A 14,664-nucleotide genomic window follows, 5' to 3' on the forward strand; every position below is an offset into this window, starting at 1 on the left:
AGGCGGAGCTTGCAGTGAGCAGAGATGGCGCCACTCGCTCCAGCCTGGGTGACAGAGCGAGACTCCATCTCAAAAAAAAAAAATGTGGACGCTCCTTACAGAGCTCTCCGAATTTCAATGTCCTTTAGAGTTCCTCCAGCTTGACTGTTCTCAAGCTGCTCTGAGGGGCCTCTGGGGAGTGTGGGGCAAAGAGGGGGAGTCAAGTAGACAGGGCTCTGGGTTCCCCCACTCCACTCCAGCTACAGCAGCAAGCTGCTTCTATCTGTCTTATATAAATTGTTACATAAACCAGTAGTTGCGCTACCAAGAAAAGGGGGAAAGGGGAATGTTTGAAAAATCCCTGATCTTGAGCAACCCCCTTGTTTAACAGAGGAGGCCTGGAGAAGTTGAGAGAAGGGTTCAGCGTCACACAGCAATTCATTCAACAAATATTTTCTACTGTGCCAAACACACAGTAAACAAAGATGAGCACACAAATCCTTGCCCTGAAGACTGGGCCCTTCTCTCCAGGATGACTCTTCCGCAGCCTTGAGGGGACACAGAGGGCACTGTCAGCAAGGAGGGGGATGGCCTTTCCCCATGACATGTTCCAGCCACATCATCCTGACACCCCAAATATGATTGAGGCCATCTGTCCTGTGCATGCAAAAGAGAACACACATTTGTTCTCTTTAGTGTATTGTGCCTCAACCATCTCGTTTCACTCTTTCTGAAGCCGTGCAATGTGCATGCCTACCATGTGCCAAGCAGTTCTAGCATGTGAGGCTGAATAAGACGTGGCCTCTGCTCCCATGGATCTTCCAGCCAAACAGGGGAGAGAAAAGCTCTGCATAAATGATCACAGTACAGAGTCAGCTCTACACACTGATAGCTTATCAGCCTTGGAGTCTGGGTCAGGGAAAGAAGAGATACATCTAGCTAGGGGAGGAAGCATTAGAATAGGGCCTCACTTCTCTTTCCAAATTTCGGGTTAAGAAATTGGATGTTGGCGGGCCGGGCGCGGTGGCTCATGCCTGTAATCCCAGCACTTTGGGAGGCCACGGCAGGCGGATCATGAGGTCAGGATATCGAGACCATCCTGGCTAACACGGTGAAACCCGGTCTCTACTAAAAAATACAAAAAAAATTAGCCGGGCATGGTGGTGGGCACCTGTAGTCCCAGCTACTCAGGAGGCTGAGGCAGGAGAATGGCGTGAACCCAGGAGGCGGAGCTTGCAGTGAGCCGAGTATGCGCCACTGCACTCCAGCCTGGGCGACTGAGCGAGACTCCATCTCAAAAAAAAAAAAAAGAAATTGGATGTTGGAGTCAGGCAGCCCTTGCTTTCAAGCCCAGTGGGCCTCATAACTGTGAGGTTGGACCAGGGGCGTAGGTTCCCAGAGCCTTATCTGAAAAAATGGGGGTGATAATTACAGTTCCCACTTCCAAAGGTTGCTGTGGGGATTGAATGAGATAACACAGGTCCAATTCTTATCCTCGATAAATATGCCCCTTATTTAAGGACTTTAGGGATGAGGTGAAGATGAGACAGAAGCTCTTCAAAGGCTCTACCCAGGCAGGGAGAAGAGAGGGGAAAGTAGGCAACGTCAAAGTGGATGCTCCACTGCGGCTGCTAAGAGCCACTCACAGGAGGAGTGCTGGGAAGTGCCACAGGAAAGGGGGAGCAGGGCCAGGAGACCAAGGGACCCCTTCAAGGCCAAACTGAGGACTTGGGCCCCTGGAACTCATTTGTGAGTTCTAAAAATTTTCTTGTAGATTCCCCAGGATTTTCTACAAACAAGACCATGTTGTCTTCAAATAGTTTCACTTCTTTCCTTCAAGTCTGGATGCCTTCATTTCCTTTTCTTGCCTAATCGCTTGGCTTCTTTTAACTCCTTTTATTTTTGACGATGTGAGAACCAGGCCTGGCCGGCTGGAGTCAGAGAGAGGGACAGAATGCTCTCTGGAAGGCTGGCCAGACACGGGAGGATATGTAGGCCTAGTCAGGCGACTGCCAGGGCAGATCTCTCAAACTCTGATCTGGCAGGCACTCCAGGTATCCCCGAGGGATGATCAGGGAAGAGGGGACAGGTGAATGCCTGTTTGGAGCACTCAGTGACGGGAACATATTTCTGGAGCATTCAGTAACTTCATTAAGCACCTCCCCAGTTCTTGGCTCTGAGGACACAGAGATGACTCAGACCCACATGTGACACCCATAGTCTAGTGAAAAAAGTCTGATCAGTAATTAAGGGATTACAACCTAGCTTTATTATTTATTTATTTATTTATTTATTTATTTATTTACTTTTGAGACGGAGTCTCGCTCTGTCGCCCAGGCTGGAGTGCAGTGGCACGATCTCGGCTCACTTCAACCTCTGCCTCCCGGGTTCAGGTGATTCACATGCCTCAGTCTCCCGAGTGCTGGGTTTACAGGCATGAGCCACGGCACCCGACCACAACCCAGCTTTATAAGGGTTGTAATTGAGGTCTGTGCAGAGTTCAGCGAAGCCCTGGAGAAGGAAGTGAATTAACCCAGCCCAGAGGGACGGAGGAATGCCTAAAAGGAAGTGACATCAGAACTGGGTTGTAAAGAACTAACTGAATGTCTTGCCAGGGTAAGAGGATGAGAACAGGCATTCCCGGCAGGAGAGCAGCATTTGTAAAGGTATGGGGTGTACACGAGCAGGGCCTATTTGGGGAGAGTGGAGAATCAGAGATGAGGCTGCACAGTAAGGTGAGACCAGGTGGAAAAAGCTCTGTGTGATGGGTCGAAGATATTGACATATACTAGCCATTGCCCGGCACCCTCCCTCCGTTTCCAGAGTAGACCTGTTTGCTTATCTCGTGGGCATTTGCCAAGCTTATTGGAGTAATGAGTAAAGAAAAGAGGACACTGGGAAAGCTAAGTTCATTTATATTAGAAATTACATGATACCCTTCAATAAATCAGAAAGATTGAAGAGTGGGTGAAAGAAGGGAAAAGGGAATTAAAGGGGAACCAAGGCAACCTGAAGTTTTTGAGAGAGAGAGCAGGAAGCTTTGAGGATGAGCAGCTGATGCTGTAGCTGGCACTAGGTAGCGACAGATGGGAGAAGAAGTTCTTTGTGATGGTTTTGCCTCTTTGAGAGTCTTCAGTAAAGGTTGAAGTTACTTTTCCATATCGTTTTATTTTCTGGATGTTGGACTTGAATTTCTTTTTAATGTGATCATGGGGCCAGGCATGGTGACTTATGCCTGTAATCCCAGCACTTTGGGAGGCTGACGCGGGTGGATCACTTGAGGTCAGGAGTTGGAGACCAGCCTGGCCAACATGGTGAAACCCCGTCTCTACTAAAAATACAAAAAAATAGCCAGGCGTCATGGTGGGTGCCTGTAATCCCAGCTACTCAGGAGGCTGAGGCACGAGAATCACTTGAACCTGGGAGGCGGAGGTTGTAGTGAGCCAAGATGGCACCATTGCACTACAACCTGGGTGACAGAGCAAGACTCAGTCTCAAAAAAAAAAAAAGAAAGAAAGAAAAAGAAGATACCATGGGTAGACTGGATGCAAAACAGTCCAGTTTTATTTGGGTTGTTACCCTTGTATCACACATGTGGGGTCAGGGTGCTTCTGTATATCCTGACAACAGTGGCCAGCCATTTAAGAGTTTTGAGTAGGGGAACTGGATTTGTGGTTTTAGAAAGATCATTTGGCTTCTGTGTGAAAGAGGCCAAAACCAGGAGCAGAAAGACCAGTTAGGAAGCTGTGACAGCAGTTGAGAGAAGATGTTGTCAAAGTCTGCAGCAGAACAGAACAGGGCTGACCCCACATGGACATCATCTCTGCTCTTCAGTCACCTGTAGTGCAGAGTTTTGAAGTAGGTCTGAGCATGGGACCGTAGTGGTTGGGAAGGAAATGCCATTTGCCTATGGGGTGATTAAGATCTTTTTTTTTTTTTTTTCTCAGGCGGAGTCTCTCTCTGTCCCCCAGGCTGGAGTGCCATGACGTGATCTCAGCTCACTGCAGCCTCCGCCTCCCTGGTTCAAGCAATTCTCCTGCCTCAGCCTCCCAAGTAGCTGGGATTACAGGCGCCTGCCACCACGCCTGGCTAATTTTTGTATTTTTAATAGAGACGAGGTTTCCCCATGTTGGCCAGGCTGGTCTCAAACTCCTGACCTAGGTGATCTGCCCACCTCAGCCTCCCAAAGTGCTGGGATTACAGGCGTGAGCCACCACGCCCGGCCTTACCTTTTCATTATGTAAATACACACCCAGAAGGAGGCCTGTCTGAGCTGCACAGGACTCTGGTCTGCACCTGAGCATCTCCCTTTCACTTCTGGAGTGCTTGAAGAGATCTAGACAAGACCACTTTCTTTGTGGTTTCTTGACTTGCCCACACCCCCTAGGAACTTCCTCTCTCTGAGAGTGAATAGAGTTTGTCCTTAGATAGCACTTGCCCGAGGAAGCAGCCAGAAGTAAGATTTGCTATCAGTTACTAGGGAAATGATTGCTGTTGGAGCTGGCCAATTAATCAGCAGGACAGAAAGTTCTTGGACAAACTAGGACAGGCCCCAGCCATCCCTAAGGCATATCAAAAACAAGGGGAGAATTGGGAGTCTTATTCACATTTCCATCTCTAGTGGCTTGGCCTAGCATAGTACCTGGTACCACATTATTGTTTAATTAATAGTTCCTGAATATATTAATGAATTAGCATAACATGAAACTCTGAATGTGGTCATGTTGGGTCAGAACTGTGGTGCGTTAAAGGCAGGATTCATCTACTTATTCATTCATCACTTACTGAACTCCTCCTACCATAATTCAGCTTTAGTTAGGAAAGTGATTCACAATATTGGTTGCATTGGAAGCATCTGGAGAGTTTTAAAAATCCAGGCCAGGCACAGTGGCTCATGCCTGTAATCCTAGTGCTTTAGGAGGCCAAGGCAGAATTGCTTGAGGGCAGGAGTTCAAGGTCACAGTGAGCTGTGCTCATGCCACTGCACTCCAGCCTGGGCAACAGAACGAGAACCTGTCTCTAACAAAATTTTTTTCTTTTAATCCTGAAACCCAGATACACCCCAGACCAATTACATCAGAATCAAATCCAGGAGTGGTGAGTCCTCAGCATCAGTATTTTTTTTAAAGCTCTGTTCATGATTCCAATGTGCAGCCAAGTTTGAAAGCCACTGGGCTAGGTGCTGGAAATATAAGTGAATATCACAGTGCTCCTGCCCTTGTAGGGATCAAAGTCTACGTGAAGGACACCTGAATTCATTCTGTAGAACATAGTGGGCTGGGCACAGTGGCTCATGCCTGTAATTCCAATACTTTGGGAGGCCGAGATGGGTGGATCACCTGAGGAGTTTGAGACCAGCCCAGCCAACATGGCAAAACCCCATCTCTATTAAAAAAAATACAAAAATTAGCCAGGCGTGGTGGTGCGCGCCTGTTGTCCCAGCTACTCGGGAGGCTGAGGCAGGAGAGTCGCTTGAACCCAGGAGGTGGAGGTTGCAGTGAGACGAGATCTTGTCATTGCACTCCATCCTGGGTGACAGAATGAGACTATGTCAAAAAAAAAAAAAGAATATAGTGTTAAATGCCTTAATAGAGATATGGAAACAATATTGTGGGAACCCAGAAGAAGAAATGCTTAGATATGGCTAAGGGATATAGGAAAGCTTCAAAAAAGAAGGAACAGTTAAGATGGACTTCGTAGAATAAATAGAAGTTCATTGATATTTTCCTTCCCTCTGCCGCCCTCCCTTCCTTTTTCTTCCCATCTTCTTTATCAACCTTTCCACCTCTCCTTTGTCCTTTTCATTCTTCTCACCTACTTTGTTTCAGGTGGGCTCTGAAATAGGCCCATAAGGAGACAATAGTAAACATAAATGAAATGCTAATCTGCAAGACACATCCTCTTCCTGGAGAAGAGAATACTGTGTGTAGAGCCCCCAAAAACTGAAAGAACCTGGGGTGTTTGGGGACAGCAAGTTCATTTTTGCTGGAGTGCTGTGGGCCAAATATGGAGGAAATGTCATACCAACAGCCTAAGGAGTTTGAACTTTTCCTTCAAGGCATTTAGGAGCAAAACAGTATATATGACGAGATTTAAGACAGTGTTTACCACATCTTGGGTGTTACCTGAAGTGACTGTAAATGGTACAGAGATGTACCATTAATTAATATTGACTCTCACAGATTTTCAAGTCTTAACTTGTATATTTCAGTCCTGATTACCTCCAAGAGAGTCTCAATTTAGTGCTGGGAGGTTTTCAACCTCCCATATAAGATGGGTTTTTAACCCATCTTACTCTTGCTAAGGTTTCTCTTTAACAAAGCAAAGCCTTCCTCACAATATCTGGCTAGAATTAAATCACATTGTTTTATTGTGATCTTGTTTATGCCTATGGAAAGTTCTGTAGATAACAAAAAAAATGATAACTTGTTTTTCATATGTGATAGTGAAATAAGCAAAAAAGTGGATCCATTTAAATACATATATAAAGTAAATGGTGGTATAGGAAAGACATAGATCAGCAAGAATTATAATGGGAATAAGTTAGTAACTGAAGGAGAAAATTGTGGATTTAGAAAGATTGCTTGCAGTTGACATGGGTGGGGACTAGAGGGGGTGAGATTGGAAGCAGGCTGGCCAGATAAGGGGCTGTTGCAGTATCCCAGGTGAGAGCAAACTTGAGCTTAGACCAAGGCAGCTTCCAAAGGATGAACAAAAGGAGTAGGCGGCTGGCCTCTAGAAGGCCAGTGATGGACAGGAGACACCAGAGCATGTTCTAGGGAGGTGACACTGACTGAAGTCCACTGGGTAGGTTCAGGGCAAGATGAGAGAGACCAAGTCCCAGGGCCTGACTCCAGGTCTAAGGTAGTGAAAGTACTGGGCATGAAGACAAGAACTTTAAATTCCATTACTGGCCTTGGGTGCCAAGATGAGCTCATACACAGAGGAATCAAGGAGCAAGAGGCAGCTTGCTGCTGGATCCCAAACCTGGCTGGGCACCACATTCACCAGGGGAGCTATTAAAAAACAGAGTCATCGGCACCAGTCCAGACCTACTGGATCCTACTGAATCGACTAAGCTGGATCCCAGTGTACGATATATTTCACAGTTCCTCTGATAATTCTTATGAACCCAACCTGGATGTAACCACAGTGTAAAAGCCCTTGCTACACAGTGAGGTTCGTGGGCCAACAGCATGAGCATCACCTGGGAGCTTGTTAGAGATGCAGAATCTCTGGCCCTACCTCAGACCTCCTGAGCCATTTTAATGAGACTCTCAGAAAATTTATTTGCATATGAAGGTTTAGGAAGCACTGGCCTAGGCCACTGATTTTTTTAATCCTGGCTGCACACTGGATCACCTGGAGACCTTTAAACCATAGTGGCTGGGAATCTGGGAGTGCGGCCAAGGTATCAATATGAGTTTTTTTTACATTAAGCCTTTTAGGAACACTCAGTTGTAGGAAATAATATAGAGCAATCCTGCATACACTTCAGTCAATTTCCTCCAGTGGTAGCATATTACAAAACTGTAGTAAAATATCACAACCAACATATGGACATAAAGACAGTCGAGTACAGAAGAGTTCCGTCACCAATGTTGCCTTTCTATAGCCACATCCCCTTTCCTTCTCACCTCCCCCATCCCTAACCTCTGGCAACCACTAATCTGTTCTCCATTTCTGTAATGGTGTCATTTCAGGAATGTTACATAAATGTCACACAGTTAGTAACCTTTTGGGACTGACTTCTTTCACTTCACATAATTCTCTGGAGACTCATCCAAGTTGATGGGAATAGGACTGGTGCATTTCTTTTTACTACTGTGTAGTATTCCACAGTTGGTTGGTTGCTCATTCACCCATCAAAGGGTATCTGGTTGTTTCCAGCATTGAGCTATTATGAATAAAGCTGCTATAAGCATTCATGTTCAGTTTTTTTTTGTGGGCAAATAAGTTTTAGTTTCTTTGGGATAAATGTCCACGAGTGCAATTACTCAAGTTTATGGTAGTTACATGTTTAGTATTTTAAGAAACTGCCATACTCTTCCAGAATGGTTGTATCATTTTACATTCCCATCAGAAATGTATGAGTGATACAGTTTCTCTGCAGTCTTCATCAGCATTTGGTGTTGCCACTGTCTTTTATTTTAGCCATTCTGATGGCTGTGCAGTGATATCTCATTGTGGTTTTGACTTGCACTTCTCTGATGGCTAGTAATATTGAACATCTTTTCACATGCGGATGTGCCATCTGCATCATCTATTTGATGAAATGTTTCCTCATATCATTTGCCCATTTTCTCATTGGATTGTCTGCTTTTTACTGTTGAGTTTTGAGAGTTCTTTATATATTCTAAATAGTAGTCCTTTCTTAGATATGTGGCTGGCAAATATTTTCTCCTTGTCTTTTTATCCTCTTAACAGGGTCTTTCACAGAATGAAAATTTTCCTTTTGATGGGGTCCAATTCATTGTTTTTTCTTTTTATGGATCATGTTTTAGTCACAAGTCTAATAACGTTTTGCTTAGCCGTGGATCCTGAAGATTTCCTCTAATGTGTTTTTCTACAAGTTTTGTAGTTTACATTTTACATTTAATGGTCTGTGGAGCATTTTGAGTTAATTTTTTTTTTTTTTTAGACTGAGTCTCGCTCTGTCACCAGGCTGGAGTGCAATGGTGCGATCTTGGCTCACTGCAACCCCGCCTCCCGGGTTCAAGCGATTCTGCCTCAGCCTTCCAAGTAGCTGGGAATACAGGTGCGTGCCACCGTGCCCAGCTAATTTTTGTATTTTTAGTAGAGACAGGGTTTCACCATGTTGGCCAGGATGGTCTCGATCTCTTGACCTCATGATCCACTTGCCTCGGCCTCCCAAAGTGCTGGGATTACAGGCATGAGCCACCGTGCCCAGCCTGAGTTAATCTTTTTACGAGACATATGGTTTAGGTTGTTCAGTTTTTTGCCTATGACGTCCAATTGTGCCAGCACCATTTGTTGAAAATGCTTTCTCTCCTTCATTAAATTAATTTTGCACCTTTGTCAAAAATCACCTGAGAATATTTGTGTGGTTCTATTTCTATTTCTTGCCTCTCTGTTCTATTCTATTGATTTATGTGTCTATTCCTTTGCCAATACCACAAAGTCTTGATTACTGTAGCTATTAATATATAGTAGTTTTGAAATTGGGTAGGTCGATTTCTCCCATTTTATTCTCTTTTTCTCAAAATTATTTGAGTTATTCTAGTTTCTCCACCTTTCCCTATACATTTTAGAAGAGTCTTGTCTATATCCGTAAGACATCTTGCTGATATTTTGATAGGAATTGTATTAAATCTGTACGTTAATTTGGGAAGAATTGACATATTTACTCTATTGAACTTCCGATCCATAAACACTCTCCATTTATTTACATCTTTGATTTATTTCATCAGCATGTTGTAGTTTTCAGCACACAGTCCTGTACAAGTTCGTCTGAGAATGTGTTGATTTCCCTTTATTCCTTGTAGATATTTTCACTGAGTATAAGAGTCTGGGCTGACAGTTCCTTTCTTTCAGCATCTGAAAAATATAATGCCATTTTCTTCTTGTCTCTATGTTTTCTGTGGGAAATCTGCTATCATTCTCATTATGGTAAGGTGTTTTTCTCTGATACTTTCAAGTTTTTTTGTCTTTCATTTTCAAGAGTTTAATTATTATGTGCTTTGATGTATATTTGGGGGGCTTATCCTGTTTGGTTAACAGCTTCTTGATTCTGTAGATTTAGGTCTCTTGCGAAATTTGGAACGTTTTCAGCCATTATTTCTCAAAGCACATTATCATTGCCACCCTCTTTCTCATCTCCTTCTGGGACTATGGTTGTATGAATGTTAGATCTTTTGTTATAGTCCCACGGGACCCTGGAGTTCTGTTTGTTTGTTTGTTTATTATCTCTTTTCTCTCTGATGTTCAGATTTGGGAATTTCTATTGTTTTATCTTCCAGTTCACTGATTCTTTCCTCTGTTCCTACCCTCTTGCTTTTGAGCCCATCAATTGGGTTCTTTTTTTTTTTTTTTTTTTTTTCAGGTAGAAATCATGTTTCCTTTTAATTGAATACTTAGTTCACAACGTTTCCTCTCTTGCTGCTACTCTGGTAATAATTAGGTCCCCACCTCTCAAGAACATTGCACCTGACCAGACTGAGAGCCTGTGTGAACATGGGCCCCAAACCAGGGCTTTCAGAATAACAAGGAACAGCCAAGCCAGCCTCTCCCTTCACTTAGAAAGGAACTGTGAATGGGAGGGTCCAAATCTTCATCATCCAAACACAGAAAACCAGGAGCTCAATGCCAACATGGAAACCAAAATGTATCGGGAATGAAGTACAGTACCCCTTCACATATTCAAGGTCAAGATGGGTTTGCAGAAATCGTATCTGACCATCTGGCCTCTGCTAGTAGAGGCCCCACCCCAGCATTTTTAAGAGAAGATGTTTTTGTTTCTATTACTTGTATTATTTCCCCAAGGGGCATAATATCTACTAAAAGGAATATAATGAATCAGAATAAATCAGCTCACTCACAAGAAACCTTCCTGGGTAATGGTTTTTAGTTGCTGAGCTTATTCAGCACATGATTTAAAAGTGGCAAAATTCAGGGCAATCTGAGAAGAGAATTCAAAAGTGGCGGCCACAGGTTTGGGTAGGACACACATACATACAACTCCCATTTTTTTTCAGTGTATGTGTCAAGAAGTCAAGACCCCTGATCATCAAAATAAGTTATTTTGTATATTACAGTGCACAGGACAACAGAGGGAAACTTTCTTGGAAGGTGATGACAAGGTCTTTTGCAAAAGGTCCACTCCAAAAGGACTGGAGCCCGGTGCCTTGTGGCCTTCATTAACTTGACCCCTCCTCTTCTTTGGTTGCAGTGGCCTCAGTGGGAGCTGTTTCTTCTGCTTGTTCTGCTGGCTCCTTCTCTCTTTCCTCTTCCTCATCCTCATCCTCTTGGGGATAGAGGTCCGGGTATTTCTGCAGGCATTCCTGCATGGCCCGGAACCAGTCTACACAGTCTGACCCCTTGATCTCCTCCGTGCTATAGTGGAAGCAGGAGAAGGCTGACTTGAACTGTTCCCCACAGGGGCCGCTGGCCATTCCCCCAAGGCATGGACGGTTCCAGTTAATGTCTCCATTGGCAGTATCAATCCATGCTCCTCGTATGGATCGTTGGGGTCATCAGCCACAGATTCTGCATTGCTTGAAGTTTCAAGGTCTTCTTTGGTTATAAATATGATTCGATCCTTCCCTTCCTGCCGGCAGTAGGACATGGCTGCAGCCCTGCCCTGAGACCTTGCAGAAGCTGTGGCGGCAGCAGCTGCAGCTTCACACCATGACCTCCCTCTCCTCAGGCAGGGCGGGCACCTCTGGGTTCTTATTTCAATTATTATTTCCATTGTAAATTTCCATTGCTTCTTCTTTATATTTTCTGTTTCTTTGCTGAGACTTATTTTTTTCATGTGTCTCAAGTGTGTTCACATTTGCATGTTGAAGCATTTTTATGATGATTACTTTAAATGTTTTGGCCGGGTACGGTGGCTCACACCTGTAATCCCAGCACTTTGGGAGGCTGAGGCGGGCGGATCACGAGGTCAGGAGATCGAGACCATCCTGGCTAACAGGGTGAAACCCCATCTCTACTAAAAATGCAAAAAATTAGCTGGGCGTGGTGGCATGTGTCTGTAGTCCCAGCTACTTGGGAGGCTGAGGCAGGAGAATAGCTTGAACCCAGGAGGCAGAGATTGCAGTGAGCCGAGATCACGCCACTGCACTCCAGCCTGGGTGACAGAGTGAGACTCCATCTCAAAAAAAAAAAAAAAAAATGCTATTAGAAATCCCTTCTCATTTTTTGATGTGAAAAAATGATTTTCAATTGAAATATGGAAATTTTAGGTATTATAAGACCTAGGATCATATTTAAATCTCCTGATTTATCTGCTTTTGACTGACACTGCTGTAGCAGAGGAAGCCGGAGGACACAAGGGGAGAGTATGCTGCCTCATTACTTCCAGGTGGAGGTAGACGTCCTGGCTCCCCACTTCGCTTCTCTTGACACTTGAAGGGCGTCGGTTCCTCACTGTTGCTGAGCAGATGTGGGAGCTCCATCTCCCCACTAGGCCTCTGCAGATAAGTCCCCAGCTGGGAGGGATGAGAGTGCCTCCTCACTGCTCCCCATGCACCCCTACTGACACCGTGGGGGTGGGTGCAGGGCTTGTCACCACCTGACAGGATGCAAGTCCCGGCTCCCTGCTAGGAATGGCGGGGACGCCACCCCAGCGAGGGGAGTTGAGTCACTTCATTACAGCTTGACAAGGGTGGAAGTCTTGGCTCCCCTCCCCACTTCACCTCATCTGGCTAGGACAGGAGCGGGGCACGGTGTTTTTCTATGGTGTTTGGCTGAAATAGAGCAGGTGTTGTCTAAAAGTTTTCTATTTTGCTAGGCAGCCTCTTTCCCAGTCCTTTGGCTGGACACAGCAGGCTTTTGTTTTGCCTGTGCCGATTGCCATTTCTGAGCTGCCAGCTTCTTCAGGTCAAAATCTCTGATGTATGTGGCCAAACAAAAGCCCACGGAACTCATCACTGTGTCGCTCATTGGGCCCCAATGTTCCTCACTGCTTTGCCTTTGCCTCTCCACCTGTCAGAGTCTTCTTGTGTTTGCTTTAAATATAACATCCAGAGTTTTAGTTGTACTAAGCAGAATAGAGAAAGTACCTCTACTCAATCTTCCCGAAAGAAGACATCTCAATATGTTTTAAAAGCTTTTGACGCAGTGGCTCACGCCTGTAATCTCAGCACTTTGGGAGACTGAGGCAAGTGGATCGTTTGAGACCAGCCTGGCCAACATGGTGAAACCCTGTCTACTAAAAACATAAAAATTAGCCAGATGTGGTGGCAGGCACCTGTAATCCCAGCAACCTGGGAGGCTGAGGCAGGAGAATCACTTGAACCCAGGAGGCGGAGGTTGCGGCGAGCTGAGATTGTGCCATTGCACTCCAGTCTGGGAGACAGAGCGAGACTCCGTCTCAAAACAAAACAAAACAAAGCTCTCAGGCAGGCAGAGTTGAGAATTACTGGTATAGGCTGGCACCTCCATGAGAATAGGAACTGTGTTCATCCCGTGGCTATCATAATATCTGTACCTGGCAAGAATATTCATCAGTGAAGATTTTGTGGATGGTTTGATGGAAGGAAGGGAGAATGAGTGGATAGATAGATGAATGAATAAATGAATCATCTGTGATTATCAGAATAGAACTAGGAACCAGATCGAGTCACACTCATCTATGCCCCTATATATAAATAACTTCTATATATAAATATATAAATAACCCCTAGATGTAAATACCCTGGCCCCAGAACCAGCAAGAGGGCTTGACCAGCAGGTGGTGCTAAAGAGCCCCAGGTGTGGGATGAGGTGGCAGCTGCAGGCAGGTGTCCATCAGGTCACTTGACTGAAAGAGACAAAAGTTACAGGAACTGGTAATCACCTGGGAGCTCTCTCTTATAAATGCCGCATCTGCCTCTCTTTTTCTCCTGCCAGCTCTTTTATTTAGTTCAATATCATCAATCACTTTTTTTTTTCCTCAAGAAGAGAACAGCCTGAATAACTTTGGTCTTTGAAAGTATATTTCTCAGAGTTTAATCTCCAAGGATTCGGAACAAAATGAAAACATTATTCATCATATCCTGAAATGATACTTGTGTGTGTGCTGGGTGTGGTGGTGTAATCACTGTGTCCTTGTCTCATGTTAGCACGGATATCCATATTTTCGAATTCCTTGGAATCTTTATTTAAAGCGTTTGTTTATTTTCCTCTCTTCACAGTGAAAAAGAGGATGATGTATTCACTGTATCCTTTTCTCACGATAGCATGGATGTCCATGTTTTCAATTCCCTGGAATCTTTATTTAAAGTGTTTGTTTATTTCCCTCTCTTCACAATGAAAAAGAGGATGGGGTGGGGGGAGTATGTGAAGTTCACTGGAAGGTCTTAGCAGATGGGCGCCACTTGGGCCTTTAAGTGAAACTTGCTCTGCAGTCACTCTGGGATCTCTTAGTGCAGGCACCAAGCCCTAAAAACTCCAGAAGCCTCTGTTTCCACATCATTAAAATGGGAGGCTGGGGGCAGAATTATTTTGGTGAGGTTACCAGCACGGTAAACGATTAAGGATTAAACGATTGAGGATTAAACGATGCAATATGGAAAATCTCCCAGCCTGATGCACTCCTGAAAATATTTCTTTTCTTTTTCTTTTCCTTTTTTTTTTTTTTTTTTTTTTGAGATGGAGTCTTGCTCTGTCGCCCACGCTGGAGTGCAGTGGCGCGATCTCAGCTCACTGCAACCTCTACCTCCCAGGTTCAAGCAATTCTCCTGCCTCAGCCTCCCAAGTAGCTGGGATTACAAGCATGCGCCACCACGCCCTGCTATTTTTTTTGTATTTTTAGTAGAGACGGAGTTTCACCATATTGGCCAGGGTGGTCTCGAACTCCTGACCTTGTGATCTGCCCACCTCAGCCTCCCAAAGTGCTGGGATTATAGGCATGAGCCACTGCGCCCAGCCTCTCCCTTGCTTTTTGAGGTCAGAAAGTAAGAGATAACTGAGCTGGGCTTTTAATGCTGCCTTTATTTATTTATTTATTTATTTATTTAT

At 44.7% G+C, this 14,664-nt stretch overlaps 1 protein-coding gene and 1 pseudogene across 5 annotated transcripts in view; one reads left to right on the plus strand and one right to left on the minus strand.

The window, feature by feature from the left end:
• HRH1 (histamine receptor H1) overlaps positions 1 to 14,664 on the plus strand; it is a 167,380-nt gene that overhangs the window by 128,007 nt on the left and 24,709 nt on the right. The window contains exon 1 of one of the 5 annotated variants that reach the window (XM_055381001.2): positions 3,927 to 5,076. The exons of the other annotated variants lie outside the window; for them this stretch is intronic. The gene's annotated coding sequence lies outside the window, so the exon portion shown is untranslated. Of the gene's footprint in view, positions 1 to 3,926; positions 5,077 to 14,664 lie in introns of those variants that run through there. 5 annotated transcript variants of the gene reach the window in all.
• LOC101129122 (mitochondrial intermembrane space import and assembly protein 40-like) lies at positions 10,857 to 11,284 on the minus strand (annotated as a pseudogene).

The sequence above is a fragment of the Gorilla gorilla genome, chromosome 2 (genome assembly GCF_029281585.2).
Source record: "Gorilla gorilla gorilla isolate KB3781 chromosome 2, NHGRI_mGorGor1-v2.1_pri, whole genome shotgun sequence".
Taxonomy (NCBI): Eukaryota; Metazoa; Chordata; class Mammalia; order Primates; family Hominidae; genus Gorilla; species Gorilla gorilla.